The sequence below is a fragment of the Pan troglodytes genome, chromosome 1, assembly GCF_028858775.2.
Source record: "Pan troglodytes isolate AG18354 chromosome 1, NHGRI_mPanTro3-v2.0_pri, whole genome shotgun sequence".
NCBI lineage: Eukaryota > Metazoa > Chordata > Mammalia > Primates > Hominidae > Pan > Pan troglodytes.
The window spans coordinates 53,575,749-53,591,468 of record NC_072398.2 but is presented as its reverse complement, the minus strand read 5'-3'; positions in this window follow the sequence as shown (position 1 = coordinate 53,591,468).

Here is a 15,720-nt window from a genome sequence, read left to right as displayed (position 1 = left end):
TAAAATCACCCACAAAGATAGAGCTTAAAATGATGACAGAGGACAAGTTCAAAAGTGCATTAGAATAGAGGGAGAGAATGGTATTAGGAAGGAGTATAAGGTGTAGCAATACATAAGAAGCAAGCAAAGGAAGAATATGCAGTGAGTGAGACTGAAAATAAAAATGAGAGATAGTAGGAGATAAGGCAGAATATTTTGTCATAGAAGCCAAGCAAGAGAATGACTTTAGGAGGATGATTTTAACATTTTTTGAGGCATCTGCTGACCAGCCATAGGCAATAGTTGATTAAGACATCTGAAAGTGAAATTCTGTGTAAAGAGAATTCGTGAGATATTTTAGACTAGAATCCACTAACATCTCATCGATTTGTCAAACCCCTCTGAAATTAAATGGGTCCCTTTCATCATCAATAAAGTAGAATAGAACAAGAAGAGGCTCCATTATTGCAAATGCCTAACTTATCATCTGATTAGGTAATTTGATTAGCAATTTCTTAATAAAGTAAAAACAATAGGACATTATTAAATGGCAAAATGTGTTATGCGGAAATTTTTGTGGAAGCCCCAGGGCCTGGTAAGTCATTATCAGATAAACTGAATTTAACAAAAATAAGAAGTGTATACCATGATTACCTAGGTGATAGTGTTCAGTAAATTTATGGGGTCAGAAACCTGGTATTAGTGAGCAGAATAATGAAAATGAGCTCATGAAATGGGCATATGGAATTGACGCTATATTTTCAAAAACCTAGGTGATGGAATAATGAAGATCGAGAGTAGTCCTGAGAGGCCAATGCACATCTAAGTTAGATTTCTAGATGGATAAATCTTAAATATATTGCGACTGAAACAGAAGAAAACAGTGGAAAAGAAGACAGTGAAAGCATAAGGAAAATTATTCTGAGTACGATGAAGACTTAAATTCAAGTGGTAGTCAGAGCTCCCTTATTTTTATCTTCATTGAAATGAGATAAGGTTCACCACATTCAAATGTGAAGTATGGAGAATTCCTCATTGATGCTTGAAACTACACATTTTTGCGTTGCTCACATCAAATAAACTTAAAGAATGATACCAAGTTTGACTTACAATTTGGCATCCTGAGATAGGATATTGTTACTGTAAAATAGTTGAGAAACACTTTGTAAGAATTCCACCAATAAAAAGATTTCACAGCTGAGGCTATGGGGTCAAACAGCCAACGTGCAGGCAAATGCAAAAACATGACTTGAATTCCCTTATGCTATAGAGTGAGAAACACAAAATCAGTGGTCTTGAATGACCTAGGGTTTGCTCAGGAACTTCTCCAAGCGGTAACTGGACAGAGGAAAGTCTGGACAGTTTTCTTCTTTAAAGAATAGGAGACTATAACTAAAAGAAAACTAGATTTTCACGTAGTTTAGATCTGGTGGGCAAAGAAGTTTTAAAATAAGGCTGTACATAGAAACTGTGTACAGCATAAAATTCTGCAAAATAAGAGAAAAAGATGTAATAAACTTTTCTAACATCTTTAAACTATCTGTGCCCTACATTTTTTTCTAAGATTACTTAAGACCTTACCAAGCAATTTTAAAAAGTATTAACCAATCTCCTATCCAGAAACGATGGTATTATTCTTGAATTTTACTTTAAAAAAGATGTTTGTTATTTTATGATCTAAGTATATTCCCCTGCCACCCAAAGCCAGGACTTGGTATCTAGCAATTTTAATACAGAATCAACTTTATAAATAATCATTCTGTTTTCATTCTTAAATCCCTACAGTACACTGAGCATATAAACTAAGGAAACTTCCATGAGCATAATAAGGAGATTATTTATCTGCTTAAAATCTTTCAGTTATTCTGTGATGCTCTCAGGGTTAAAGCCCAAATTGCTTAAAATTGTTGAGAAATCCCTCCCTGATATTGTCTCTGAATATCTTTGTAGCTTTATTCTTAGTAACTGTGCTCTTCGAATTTTAACCTTTAACCATATATAAATCTCATTATGGATCAGTAAGAAGACATACCCTTATCTCTCTTCATGCCTTTACACATTCTATTATTACTTCATGGGACACTCTCTTCATATGCTCAGTCTCCTAAGCTAGACTAATTTCTACTCTTTAAAGGTAGTATGGAATTTTTGAGAATGGAAGCGATTGGAGCAGTCAGATTCAGTTTCAATTTCTAGGTCCTCCATGTGCTGGATATAGGACCAATCTATGTTTTATTGTGAGGGTTAAAATATATTTTATTTGATAATGTAGCATAGTATCTACCACAAAGCAATTACTCAGTAAGCTATTTTCTAGTAGTAATAAAACTATTCATACTAATTGTTTTTGTGAAATGTGCTGATATTTATTGAAGTACAATAATGTATTACATGTTGACTTATGTTGTTTGAGTTTCTGGAGAACTTGAGGGAAATTATGTAGTTCAGTTTAACTTTTATAAAAAAATAATTTAAATATTCACCAAGAGCCCTGTCCACACACTCTTTCATATAGTTTAAAACATGAGAAAGTAAAAAGAAAAAAACTCCATTAGCTATTATAAATCAATTTTTATTACTTCTATCAGTGCAAGATTGTTATACCGCTTTCTGAAGTTGTATTTATCTCTACCGAGGAATGAACTGTTTGTGACTTTTAAAGTCATTGTCATCAGCATCAGTAAAGCACACAGCAACACTATTTGTTGAAATGAAAAATAGGAGAAATATTTTTCTTCTAAATCCGTTAATAATGTTATTTCTATTAAGCTATCCTTTCTGTAAAGCAGAATTTTTATATGGTAGCTTTCTCTTTCATTGGTTCTCCCAGGTGAACTATTCTAGTTATGAAAAGACAGAAATATGTTTGTGTGAAACATAATGACAGCTTATTTCACAGAGCAGAAATAATGATGGGTCCAGACAGTCCAGTGCAGCTGGTCTAAATTACTACCTGAAAGCTGTCATTATTAAGTGATTAACAAATGGCTCACAGTTTGCCCACCATTACCAATCAAGAGACTCTCGCTCAAGCCACATTCCTTTAGACAAAAATGAAAGGAATTTTTAAATGAACTCACATTAATTTCACCACAATAAAAGTTACGAATATGGAGGAGAGAGATTTGGCTCTAATGTTTGTGCAGTTGTTATTTATTATGCAAATATACATGAGTAAGATATAAGGAAATTCAAAATCTCCAATTCTGGTAATAGTTAACATGTACTTGTGTGTATACACACACATGCACACAGAGAGAAAGAGAGAAAGAGAGAGAAGAAAGCTAAATTAAAACACCAATTTACTGACAAATAATTATCTTCTAAATTTCTTTTCAAAAATTCATTCATTCAAAGAGGCAAAACTCAACTAAATAAATTATTATATTTTACAATATTTGAAATAGTATTGAGAACAAGGAAATCTAAAATATCTAATATTCAAATATCGAGTTTATTAAACAAGTTTAATATTTATGTTTAACCAGTCATTTTCCAAAAGAGGCATCAGTGCCCCCAAAGACACGTAAAAATTTCGGACATAAATTTGCTTGCAAAACAATGTGATAAACTACTGGCATTTAGGGGACAGAAGACCCAGATGCTAGACATCCTCTAATGCACAGAACAATTACACAACAAAGAATTGGTCTGCATGATTTAGCAATGCTTTCATCTTCCAAGATAGATCACATTCTAGGTCACAAGACGAATCTTATTAAATTTAAGAATGGAAATTACTCACACTATGTTCTCTTATCAAAATAAAACTAAACATAAAATAAATGGAAGGATGTTTGATAAATCTAAATAATTTAAAAAGTAATCAATGTTGTACTAAGTAGTCCACAGATTAAAGCAGAAGTTTCAAGGGAAAATAGAAAATATTTTAAGCTAAAGGAAAATGAAAATTATACATGTCAAATTATGAGAAACATATTTAAAGCAAGATTAGAGGGAAATTTACAGCATTATTTGCTCATGTTACAAAAGAATGAAGTTCTCAAGTTTATAATATAAGCTTCCACCTCCAGAAACTAGGAAAAAAAAAACACGAATAGGAGACCAAACCCAAAGTAAACAACAGAAGGAAGAAAAAGATACAATTATAAATTAATGAAATTGAGAATATACAAAAGCACAGAAAATTTGTGAAACTAGAAGCTGCTTATGTTATCCAAAATGAACAAACAAAATTGATTACACCTTCAGGTAGTTTGAACAAGAAATAAAAGAGAAGGCACACATTACTGTTATTAGAAGAAAAGAGATATTATCACAACTGACCTCATAGATATTATAAGGATAAAGAGGGAATATTACAACAAAACTCTATGGATAAAATTTAACAGCTTATATGAAATGGATCAGTTACTTGAAAGACACTACCAAAACTCTCTCAATAATAAATAGATAATGTAATGAGTATTAAATTTGTAGCTAAGATCTTTTTAAAAATGAAAATATCAGACCTAAATGGACTTAATTGTGAATTATGCCAAGGATTTAAAGAAGAATTAAAGCCAGTTCTTAACAATGTCTTCCAGAAAATTTAAAAGAAAGCAACACTTTTCATCTCCATGAAATCAGCATATCCGGATACACAAGGCAGAGATTTTAAAAGGACCGATAACACTCATATAAATGTAAACATCATTAACAAAATACTAGACAATTGTAATAACATATAAAAACTGTAACACCTCACAATCAAGAGGTGTTATAGTAGAGATACAAAGCTAGTTCAGCATTTGAAAATCAGTTAATGCAATCTATCATGTTTGCAGAGTAAATAAGAAAAAATATAATTATAGCAGTAAGTAAAGAAAAAGTTACAAAATTCAACATCCATTCATGATTTTAAAAATTACTGGCCAATTTTGAATAAAAGGAAACTTCTTTAACTTAAGATATGAAAACTGCAAAAACCTACAGCTAATATTATACTTAATTTTGAAAGACAATGTCTTTCTTGCATAAGTCATGTCTAGACAAAGATATCATCTGTAAACTTTCCTAGTTAGACCTAAAAAAGTCTGAACCTAAATATATATATTTATATATAAATATGTTTACATATAATATAAATATGTTTACATATAATGTTTACATATATAAATAATGTTTACATATAATATGTTTACATATAATATAAATGTTTATATATAATATAAATGTTTATATATTTATATATAATATAAATAATGCATTTATATATAGTATAATGTATTCATATATATATGCTCTCTCTATATATATATTTTTTAATTCAAAGAACTCCAGAAATAATATATGGACCCAACTCAGTCTATACCTTTATCATCTCAGTTTTAGATGTCTTGTTATAGGATATGAAAATGTCACATGTGCCCCTTCAGCCCTTACAGCTAAAGAGTTCAAGTCATGTGTCTAGACTCTCACAATCAGACCAAAGACTAATTCTGGAGTCAGGAGCGCACTTTTTACAACTCCAGGAGATATGATTCATATGGATTACCCCTGTCCTGGAGCTTTTGATGAAAATAATCCATGCAGTGGAGCTCTTAGTACTTCCATGGTAGCAGAAAATAGTATAGGATGGGTTCCGGGCCCCAGCTTGGAGTGTATCAAACCATAGCACTCAGAATTCAGTGAGGCGTGGTTTCCTCACTAGACCAGTTCTGCAGATTTGTTAGTGTTGTTACTGTTGTTATTGTACTGGGACTTTGTTCCTAATTGGAGTGTATTGCACCTGGTTCTCCATGAAGTTACCTAGATTCCTTTCAGTAAACTTCTGTTCTGTTCCAGTAATGACCCTAAGCAACATACATATTCCATTTATTTTTAATAGCCACCTGAAGTATTTGAAGACAGCTTTAAGACTTTACAAAGGTATCTACTGCACAAAGAAATACAGGCATGCACTGCACACGGACACATTGATCAATGGCAGACTGAATACATGCCAGTGGCCCCAACAATTATAAAGGAACTGAAAAATTCCTATTGGCTAGTGACATCACAGCTGTTGTAATGTCATAGGGCAATGCATCCCTCAGGTAAGCAAATGTGCTTTGCTGCCAGTTGTGTAATAGAATGACACATACTATTATGCACTGTATATAACAGTTGGTAATGATATTAAACTACTCTGTTAGTGGTTATGTATTTGCTACACTATGTTCTTTCGCATTATTTTAGAATGTACTCCTCCTCATTAAAACCAAGTTAAGGGTAAAAGAGCCTCAGTCAGATCCTTAGGAGATATTTTAGAAGGCATTTCTTTATAGGAGATGACAGCTTCATGCCTGTTACTACCCCCAAAGACTTCTCAGTGGGATAAGTCACAGATGTAAAAGACAGTGATATTGATGATCCTGACCCTGTATAGGGCTAGATTAAAGTTGTGTGCTTGTGTCTTAGATTTTAACAAAAAAATTAAAAAATAGAAAAATTGAAAAATACTTGTAGAATAACAATATAAAGACAGAACACACACAGACATATAGATATAGATAGATAGATAGATAGATAGATAGATAAATAGATAGAGAGAGAGAGAGAGATGGAGTCTCACTCTGTCATCCAGGAGGGAGTGCAGTGGTGAGATCTCGGCTCACTGCAACCTATGCTCCTGAGTTCACGCCATTCTCCTGCCTCAGCCTCCCTAGTGGCTGAGACTACAGGTGCCCTCCACCATGCTCGGCTAATTTTTTGTATTTTTAGTAGAGATGGGGTTTCACCATGTTAACCAGCATGGTCTCGATCTCCTGACCTTGTGATCCGCCAGCCTCGGCCTCCCAAAGTGCTGGGATTACAGGTGTGAGCCACGGTGCCCAGCCGACAGAACATATTTTTATACAGCTGTACAATGTATTTGTGTTTTAAGCTAAGTGTTATTAAAAAAGAAAAAATATTACAAAAATTAAAATATTTATGACATGAACACTTTACAGTAAGCCAATGTTAATTTATTATTGAAGAATTTTTAAAATAAATTTAGTGTAGCCGACATGTACATTGTTTATAAAGCCTACCTACAGTAGTGTACAGCAATTTCCTAGCCCTTCATATTTACTCAAAACTCAACTCACTCACGGACTCACCCAGAGCAACTTCTAGTCCTGCAAGCTTAATTCATAATAAGTGCCCTATACAAGTGGACCAATTTTTATTTTTTATCGTATTTTACTGTATCTATTCTATGTTTAGACATGTTTAGATACACAAATACTTACCATTGTGTTACAGTTGCCTACAGGTTTCAGTAAAGTAACATGCTGTATGGGTATCTGGCCTGGAAGCAATAGGCTATAATATACAGCCTAGATATTTAGTAGTAGTAGCCTAGGTATTTTATCGTCTGCAGGACAATATCTATAATTGGAATCATAGTCCATGAATCTGCTATCCTATGTAAACCTCATTTTTCACATCTGCGAAAAGAAACAGAGTAAGTAGCCTGTAAGATTGTTAAAAGAGAAATAATCCTTTTATACATTGTGATAATGTGTTATACAAAAGAAAAATGAAGTTATTTTTATGTGAAAGTTCTATTATAAGAACTCTCAAGTTCAGAGCAACATTATGTTTCTCACACTGGAAAAGTCATGATGAAAAAGAAAATTAAATGTTTTTCGTCAAATATTGATTGTACTTGCTCCATTGCCAGTTAAAATGAAGGAGAATTAAACTCTCCAAGTTGGTAGAGTAGCAGACATGTGGGTTAGAAAGGAGAAAATTATCTATTTTACTTCAAAGTTAAAAATTCAGGGGAAAAATTATCTCTGGTATGTCAATAGTTTAAAAACCTGGCTCACTGTTTTAGATATATGGAAGATAAAAAAAAATTGAATATATTATCATTGAAATCTACAAAATATGGTAAAGTTGTAAAGTTAATATGAGTGTATTTGCAATTGATATATTTTTTTCCCAAATTGAACAAATATCTCCACGTGCTTGGGAAAAATATAGTTGCTTAAAGTTTTCAGAATGATAACAAAAATAATTTCAATCAACAAATACAGGTTAGTGCCTTGAATTTTCCCTAGGCAAATACAATTTGATCATTTTAATAAAATATTTGGAAATCTTCAGTGTTGTGCATTGTACCCTAATTAAAACCTTAGGAGAAAACACAATAAAAAATGTGACATCATTTATCAATTTCACATTCACAAATTTTCAACAGAAAGTATCATAATTTTAATTCTGAGGAATATAGACATTCTTAAATCAGAAGTTCCAAATACAATCTCCTACCTTGCATTGCTTTACATTGAATATGTATTTTAAACCATGATTTTTCTTTTAAAAATTGTCAAATGTGTTTATTTTAGCATATAAGAAATTATAAAACATTTAGGAGGGGCCCACAAAATTGTGAAACAGATACGTAACATAGAAGATTATTTTTTTCTTGAAAAAAAAAATATAAGGACACTCTACATCTACACTTAGTGCAATCATTTTAGAATATTTATTATGTATAATTTCCTTATAGTTTAATTTTTATTATATACATTGACTGTCTTTTTATCTCCTATGGTTAAGAAAAAGTATTAAGCAAATCTTGAGTAAGTGATAACTCCAATTTGAGAACTTCTAATTTATTAAAAATTACTTCTTTTTAATGCTGATCAAGTCAACTAAAATTTCAATAATATAGGGATAATGGATAGGCTATATAACTCATTTACAATGATAATCAAAATATTGACATAAAGCTTTAAGCTTGAAAACTGACAGTAAACAGTTTCAAATCATATGCAATAATAAACGTGTTATATCTTATGTTTGAAACTCAGTTTTGAATAAAGAGACACTTAACTAGAAATATGTAACATGGTAAATGATACAGATTGAGTAATCCTTATGTAAAAATTCTTGGAACCAGATATGTTTTAGATTTCAGATTTTTTCATATTTTGGAATATTTGCATACCGACAATGAGATATCTTGGGGATGGGACTTAAGTGTAAACAAAAAATCCATTTATGTTTTATATACACCTACTATACATAGCTTACAGATAATTTTATACAATATTTTTAATGAATTTGTGCAAAAAATGCAGTTTGTATACATTGAACCATCAGAAAACACAGTCACTATCACTCTCTCAGCCACCCATGTGGACAATCTGTTTGTTTGGCATCACCATCATTCCTGTCTCTAAATTTACACAGTACTGATAAGCAATCATTTTCTTTGGCTTATTCACACATAAGTACACAGCATAAAAATGTGACATACCATTATTCCAGTGAAAAATAATGTGTTCTGAGTAACAAAACAGCATAGTAACATCAACAGAATACTTACATCAGTTGTTAGACAGCAGCAACATCAAACAATGGCAGGCTTCCGGTTTCCACCACGATGCTGTATTTTGATTAGAAGGTTTTTGTACAACTTATTTTATTTTGGGGGAGTCAGTAGAAACATCAAACCAGTTGAGGGACCAGGAAGTGGGTCTTCCAAAAGTTGAGAAGGGCTTCTGGTGGATGGCTTTTTAAATGTCTCCCCCGAGAGTCATTTGCTCATTAACTACATTTTTTTTTCTCCTTTAACAAGCCCATCACACCTTTTCACCACATTATCTATAGGTTCTTTTTTTGTGCAGTGTTAATAACATCAACCTCATCATCATTATTATCATCATCTCAATTCATTATCATTTTAGCTAATTCACCATCATTCAAAGAATTAACAACTGGAGCCTTATTATTGATGTTAAAAACGTCTTCAGCATTTACTTCTTACTTGTCAGCGTACTGACAGACTCTGAAGGTATATGTCTGCATATGTAAGGAGGTCAGATATAATTGTGTACACAATTGACATACAGAATTCTTCAAAGTCACAATCTTGTTCATCATCAACACTGAACATATTTGCAGGCCAGAGATTGTGCCAGGCATGCACAACTTGTGCCTTTAGTCACTGTATTCCAAGGATTGGCAACACCAATATAGTTTCCTTCACGTTAAACTCCCTTTGAAAACCTCCCATTTCCACTATTCTGTATTCTGTTCACTGCTGCTAGCATGCTGTTTAGGAAAGCATGCTTTCATATTTACTCTTTATTGATTTTCGGATAATCTCATCACATGACTGAATTAATGATGTCACATTTGGGAGAAAGTACATAACATAAAGATTATTTTGATGAGAATTTCAACGGGAGGAGGAGCAGATCAGTTGTCAAGGAATAACCAAATCTTGCAGTGCTCTTGTAGTTCAGATTCCCTTCAGTGAGTATAAACTGCTGGTACAAAATATGAAACCAATCAGAAAAGATGTTCCTACTGATCCATGGCTAGCATAATATTTGGTTAGCATAATAGACTGGTAAATTCATGTCTTGATAACAATGATGACAAAAGCTTTTCCTGTCACAGCAAGTTTACACTTATGCATGCCTGCTGCATTAGCATACTGCAGCACAGTTATTCTGTCCTTGGCATCTCTTTTTTGAGACAGAGTCTCGCTCTGTCACCCACCTTGGAGTGCAGTGGTGCGATCTGGGCTCACTGCAAGCTCTGCCTCCTGGGTTCACGCCATTCTCCTGCCTCAGCCTCCCGAGTAGCTGGGACTACAGGCACCCACCACCATGCCTGGCTAATTTTTTGTATTTTTAGTAAAGACAGGGTTTCACCGTGTAAGCCAGGATGGTCTCGATCTCCTGACCTTGTGATCTGCCCGCCTTGGCCTCCCAAAGTGCTGAGATTACAGGCGTAGCCACTGCGGCCGGCCTGTCCTTGCCATCTTTAATTCCTGTAGGAGCTGTCTTATCCATTATAATCAATATCTTTCTGGGGCAATAACACCAAAACAGTGATGTTTCCTCACCCTTATAGATTTGTTCTATCAGCAATTAGCTTGGCAAACTTGTCAATGGATTTGCTGCTTTGTAGTTAGCAGATGCTTTATTCCACAAATATTTAAAAACTTAATCCCATGTATAGTCTAATATTCCTGTGGCTACATTGTTGAATAATCAGTTTCCTTCCATTTTCATGATGAATTTTCACTTGCTTCTTGATTCCACCAAACCTTTAAATAGTACGTCTTCACTGTGATGCTGATGTACCCACTGTTTCAATAAACAATCACAATCTTGAATCTTAGCTTTACACAATGGTTTTGTATTTTTCAGTAACTTCTAATAAACTTAGCATAGAATTTCAAAAGTTTATTATTCTGCTTCTTCAGACAATATATATAGAGGTCGTTTCAACATTGTACACCATACTCCTCTGTAAGATGTTTCACACTTACACTGCTGTCCAATTTCTCCAATAGCTTACTTTCTGCAACATAGAAAAACAAATGCTTCCTATTTTTCTGATCACTGTTGCTCATAGAAATATCTGCAGGCCTTTTTGATATTTTTTTTTCCTTTCTTTCTTTTTTTTTTTTTTAAACAGAGTCTTGCTCTGTCACCTAGGCTGGAGTGCAGTGGTGCAATCTTGGCTCACTGCATCCTCTTCCTCCTGGTTCAAGCGATTCTCGTGCCTCAGCCTGCCAAGTAGCTGGGACAACAGGCACACACCACCATGGCTGGCTAAATTTTGTATTTTTAGTAGAGATGTGGTTTCACCATGTTGGCTAAGCTGGTCTGGAACTCCTGAAGTGAAGTGATCCACGTATCTCAGCTTCCCAAACTGCTGAGATTACAGTCCTGCGTTACCACACCCAGCCAATATTTTCAACAATATATTTACACCGGAGCAGAGAATTAAAAAAAAATACAGTGAGTAATGCACTTAAGTTTTGGCTTCAAGTGGGGCAGCCTGAAGAAGGAACCTGAGGAACCTGCTGTTGGCTTACCTGATCTGCACATGTGTTATTTTATTATCCTTTTTGAGCGGGTTTACGTCGGGGAATCTGGGCATGTAAGGAAAATACAGTATAGCTAAAGGAGGCTGGGAGGGACTTTTTTCCTTTGTAGATGCTAAATAAAGTGTGTGTTGTTTACTGTGTTTTGACTGTAACCTGGAACATGCGATCAGATGAGGAACTTTCCGTTTGTGGCATTATGTTGGTAGTCAAAAATGTTTAATTTTGGATTTGGGGTTTTCATATTAAGGATGCCCAACTTGTATATTGTTAAATCCGCGGAATACATTATCAGTTTTTTAGATAAATGTTAAGTGCAAGAAATAATTAGTGTACTGCAGAAAGGCAGTGAATAATTTATTTTCATGCCTATCCCAAGCTTAAGTGTACTAAACAAAATTACAGTTGTCTCGTTTAAAAATTATTGCTTAAAAGACATAAGGCATGTGAATTTAAGACTTCATCATTTCCCCGATAATCAGAGGCATTATATATATCACTAATTGATATGTCCATCCCTGGAAGAAAATTGGATGAAAGTAGCTCAAAATTTTCATTTGTTTTCTGAGTGAAAATTGTGACAAGTTTAATAAATAAATAAATAGTGCTAATTGCATTTTTAAACATCAGCATGTTACGTTTTACTGCCAAGACAATGCAGGGGGTTGAAGGGAAAATGTTCAAAATATTTTTCACATATAATTTATCCAATTTTATTACACATTTTTTCACAACTAAAGAAGGTGGCAGTTGTTATGGGATTAAAATGAAGAGAAATCTGGGAAAAGTATTATTCAAATAATTCAAAAATATAGAAACATCCATTTTATTTGCATCAAACTAGCCTAAAAACTTCATGGTTGTATTTAGGCATTTGCATTTATTGTATCCTGAAATAAGAACATCCCTTAACCTATTCAGGGCTGGACACAAAGTGTACAAATAAAGGCCAACATACCTTGTGTAACACTTAAAATAGATCAATAAAACAAAGCATTAAATGGTTTTGTTTTTCTACCTTGAAAACTACAATTTATAACAACCTGGAAGGCTATGTTAGGGTGTAGAATTCTTGGACTCTCTGAGTTCTGCACCAGAATTGGAAGCAAAAGAGAGCCAATCAGGGTTGGTCTATCTTTTTAACCCCAGAGGACAGAGTTTCATTTATAAGGAATGGGGCCAGAGGTAAACCCATTAAGTCACAGCTGCCTAAAAGATTGGTAATTTTACGTGAGTAATTTACTAGATAACTGTGAAGGATAGATAAAAATTACATTTAATGAGGATTTGATATTGGGTTAAAAAGAAATGAATCATTTCTAGTTTTAGTAACATGGTGCTCTGATTTATACTTTCATCATTCCACTCTAATTACAATTCCTAAAAATAGTTGACAAATTTGTTTACAGATTACTCGGAGCAAGAGTGTGCAGAAACAATAAAGATAATTAATATCTTAAGATAAAGGATTCCCTATTTAATAAATGGTGCTGGGAAAACTGGCTAGCCATATGTAGAAAGCTGAAACTGGATCCCTTCCTTACACCTTATACAAAAATTAATTCAAGATGGATTAAAGACTTAAACGTTAGACCTAAAACCATAAAAACTCTAGAAGAAAACCTAGGCATTACCATTCAGGACATAGGCATGGGCAAGGACTTCCTGTCTAAAACACCAAAAGCAATGGCAACAAAAGCCAAAATTGACAAATGGGATCTAATTAAACGAAAGAGCTTCTGCACAGCAAAAGAAACTACCATCAGAGTGAACAGGCAACCTACAAAATGGGAGAAAATTTTCGCAACCTACTCATCTGACAAAGGGCTAATATCCAGAATCTACAGTGAACTCAAACAAATTTACAAGAAAAAAACAAACAACCCCATCAAAAAGTGGGCGAAGGACATGAACAGACACTTCTCAAAAGAAGACATTTATGCAGCCAAAAAAACACATGAAAAAATGCTCACCATCACTGGCCATCAGAGAAATGCAAATCAAAACCACAATGAGATACCATCTCACACCAGTTAGAATGGCAATCATTAAAAAGTCAGGAAACGACAGGTGCTGGAGAGGTTGGGGAGAAATAGGAACACTTTTACACTGTTGGTGGGACTGTAAACTAGTTCAACCATTGTGGAAGTCAGTGTGGCGATTCCTCAGGGATCTAGAACTAGAAACACCATTTGACCCAGCCATCCCATTACTGGGTATATACCCAAAGGACTATAAATCATGCTGCTATAAAGACACATGCACACGTATGTTTATTGTGGCACTATTCACAATAGCAAAGACTTGGAACCAACCCAAATGTCCAACAATGATAGACTGGATTAAGAAAATGTGGCACATATACACCATGGAATACTATGCAGCCATAAAAAATGATGAGTTCATGTCCTTTGTAGGGACATGGATGAAATTGGAAATCATCATTCTCAGTAAACTATTGGAAGAACAAAAAACCAAACACAGCATATTCTCACTCTTAGGTGGAATTGAACAATGAGAACACATGGACACAGGAAGGGGAACATCACACTCTGGGGACTGTTGTGGGGTGGGGGTAGCGGGGAGGGATAGCTTTAGGAGATATACCTAATGCTAAATGACGAGTTAATGGGTGCAGCACACCAGCATGTCACATGTATACATATGTAACTAACCTGCACATTGTGCACATGTACCCTAAAACTTAAAGTATAATAATAATAAAATAAAATAAATAAAAAATAAAAATAAAAAAATAAAGTGCAGTTACTTAATATGTTTTACTTTTGAACAAAAATTATATAATATGCAACTTCACACTTGTGATTCCTTATTTCACTAATTTTCATTGAGAATATGACTTTTTTTTCAAGGATTAAATGTTAATATACTGTGAAAAAAAGATATTTACATAAAAAACTATTGGAAATACACATGGGTAAACCTAAATAAAAATAAACTAAATACGTAACAGTAATACAAAAGAAAGACATAAATTTCAGATCTAACCTAACTGCAGAAACAATGTCAAAGGATGCCAAAGATACCAGAGGAATGGTTTAACAACTTCACTGCACTCCAGTGTTAAGAACAACTAAGGAATTATTTATCCTTAATTAAAATTCTTGAAATATTAATTGATATTATGTATCCAGCTGAAGACAAATGAGCATCCTACTGAGGTTACTAAGTATTGACTATTGATTTGAGAACATTTACAACTTTTAAATTTTTTAAATAAGATTTGTTTTTATATAATGTGTAATTTATGAACTTCAGCAGAACTAAAACAGAAGTTAGACTCATACCTCTTCAGGTGCAACTTGACTAAAAAATTGTTTAAGCCAGAAGTCTCTAGACCCTTCAGTTTTCCTGTGTTAATGTGATGCTCACTTTCATCAGCTCTTGTCTCAAAACTGCGCATATCCCAACTGGTGACAATGACATTACGAGCCATATTTATTGTACGACAGCTCCATGATACTGTTGCTGTGTATACTGCTCTGCTCTGGAGTCTGTAACATGTCTTGAAATTGTTCTTGGGTGAGGCTACTGTGAGCTTGATTGACACTCTGAAGCTAAAATCCACCCCAGTGATCTAATTACTTCCTTGCTGCTTTAAAGAAAATCCTAAAGACATTAGAGAAATACCACCCTTTTAAGAAAGGTGATGAAGTCACTGAAGATGATAACCTGTGGAAAGCATCAGAATTAGCTTTAAGTCATAAATTATTCATGTTTTTAAAATTTTTAAGAAACAACCATACTGGTGACATTTATAGCTGTACTAATTTATAGCTCCCAGAAAAAGTGTATGAGTTTCATTCTTGCTAGTATTTGTCTTCATTCTTGCTAGTGTTTGTTATTTTTTTGTATTTTTCATAATAGGTATTCTAACTGGGATAAAGTTATAT